The 2,755-nt window shown below is 40.9% G+C and overlaps 1 pseudogene; it reads left to right on the top strand.

The window, feature by feature from the left end:
• On the top strand, positions 1–2,282 carry LOC119279114 (annotated as a pseudogene).
• Positions 2,283–2,755: the final 473 nt, after the last annotated feature.

Genomic DNA, 2,755 nt, shown 5'->3' with positions numbered 1-2,755 from the left:
ATGCATGACCCTACGTTCAAGCAATTGGTGGAAAAAATAATCAATTTTGCTGAAACAACTGCTACTTGGGAGAATACTAATCGGGATAACTATGGAAGCATTCCCAGCAGTTGCACATGATGTGAACTTCATGGGCGACGCTGCGCATTCAGCTTAAAAAGGCACCAAATGTTCTGCATGGATAAGAGACCTCACGGTATGGCTTTTTCTTTTATATTTACGGTTCACTAGCCAAACCATAGATGACTGTAGAACACTTTTATTATCTAATGTTCTTTAATTTTAGTACTTCGAAGCTCAGTAATTTTATGTGTATACACACTACTACTTTCGGTTCTTTGAAACTTCCATGAGATTTTCTATCAAATTATTTTTAGTGCAGTAGTAACTATTTGGGCACACTTAGCTTCAGGCTTCATCCTACACCAAGCCATTTCTCCCGAGTTCAATACAAAATCCAATAAACAACAGTAAAGTCAAAGGGAAAATGTATTTGTTAATACAGCAGAGTTCAGTAAGATTTCTTTTCATAGTCTAACACTTAGATAGACATCCACCAATACAACACTGGTAAGATTGCCAAGATCAGACACCTAGATAGGATAATTTTCATGTGGGTAGGATTGGAATGAAAAGATAGCATTACATCGTACCTCAGCCACAAAACTTATTTTATAGTTAGTTGATTACAACCCCAAATAGGATCTGAATCTTAAGGTTGTAACTGCGATATAAGGGTAACAATCCTCAGAACCATGGTTACGGGAACTGACTTCTGATCAGGCAGTTCCCTCACAAACTAAAATTATACCGTATTCGTCCCTTCGGGGACATCTGATAAAATTATACCGTATCCCACCAAAGCCACACATTTCGTTCCTTGCAATGATTTTTCCTGCTCCTTTGAAAAAGAGCCAAGTATTGCAGGCACCTCTTATAGCTATGACTTCCCCTGTTTTTCATGAAGTGAAATTCAGTTTTACTTACCAAACCATCAACTGAATATTATTTTCTTTTTTGGTATTTGCAGGCTCACGTGTCAAAGTCATTGCAGGTACTTCTTCAATCAACATGATAACACCTTTCATTTCATTCCAATAAAACTAAAAAAAGATCCATAGCATGCACTAATTTCTTACTAATGTTACCCTGACTTTTATTTCTCCAATCCTCATCACGATCAGCCAATCACTAAAGATGGCTTCGTAGCCTGCAGTGTGATGATTTCCTACTTCTGTTTATGCAGCTACATCATCTGTAGCCGCATCTATAGTTCTTTCGGTGATGGTGGCCACCACGATCTATCTGTCCTTCAAGTCAAGGTACAATGAAGAGATAAATATGAAGGTTGAAAGGTTTCTGAAGGCATATGGCACATCGAAACCCACAAGGTATACTTTCCCTGAAGTTAGGAAGATAGCAAGACGGTTCAAGGATAAACTGGGCCAGGGCGGATTTGGAAGTGTGTACAAAGGCAAGCTACCAAATGGGGTGCCTGTGGCAGTGAAGATGCTAGAGGGCTCCATAGGAGAGGGAGAGGAATTCATCAATGAAGTTGCAACCATTAGAGTAATCCAGCATACAAATATCATTCATCTCTTGGGCTTTTGCTCCGAAGGAACTAGACGGGCTCTTATTTATGAATTCATGCCCAACGATTCGCTGGAAAAATACATATTCACACATATTTCCAATATTTCTCAACAATTCCTAGCACCCAACAAAATGCTAGATATTGCTTTAGGCATTGCCCAAGGAATGGAATACCTGCATCAAGGCTGCAACCAGCGCATTCTCCACTTTGACATCAAGCCACACAACATCTTACTGGACTACAACTTCAACCCAAAGATCTCAGACTTTGGCCTTGCAAAGCTGTGTGCAAGGGACCAGAGCATCTTTACCTTAACTGCAGCAAGAGGCACTATGGGATACATCGCACCAGAGCTGTACTCTCGGAACTTTGGAGGGGTGTCATACAAGTCAGATGTGTACAGTTTCGGCATGCTGGTGTTGGAAATGGTGAGTGGAAGGAGGAACTCAGACCCAAGTGTTGGGAACCAGGACGAGATATATCTCCTAGAGTAGATCTATTAGAGAGTAATCAGTGGGCATGAATGGGAGCTTACTTCGGAAATGACAGCAGAAGATAAAGAAAAGATGAGGCAGCTGACTATTGTGGCCCTGTGGTGTATCCAGTGGAACCCAAAGAATCGTCCATCGATGACAAAGGTGGTAAACATGTTAACCGGGAGGTTACAGAACCTACATATGCCCCCTAAGCCATTCATCTCATCTGAAAAACATCCTACAACATAAAGCACGGAGAACATGCATAGCACTACAGCATGCAGTATATTTCCATCTTTTCACTGTATTAGCACCTGATTGTATGAATAATCACCTGTCCCGATGCAATAGTACTACTAGTACTAGGTATATGCAAGAACACATGAGAACCACACCGAACTTTGTAAACAGTTAAAAATACAGTGATGTGTTCGTTACCTTGGTCTGCTGTTCCAGTGATTTATCTCCATTTCAGTATCTCCTGCAGTGCATTGCTCCTCACAGAACTTCTGAGGAAACATGATTACGCCCTTTGATTGCCATTTCCGTTGTGCTGAGAATATGACAGGATCACTCTACATTGCCCTGTTCCTTAGAATCTCAGCAATCCATAGCACTAGCATGGAATGTGTTTTGATCTTCCAGCTGATGCATGAATGTGGTCCAGTATTTTGCACATCAGTAC

Source organism: Triticum dicoccoides, chromosome 3B (assembly GCF_002162155.2).
Source record: "Triticum dicoccoides isolate Atlit2015 ecotype Zavitan chromosome 3B, WEW_v2.0, whole genome shotgun sequence".
In the NCBI taxonomy this organism is placed as follows: Eukaryota; Viridiplantae; Streptophyta; class Magnoliopsida; order Poales; family Poaceae; genus Triticum; species Triticum dicoccoides.
This window is presented reverse-complemented; position numbering and strand designations above follow the sequence as displayed.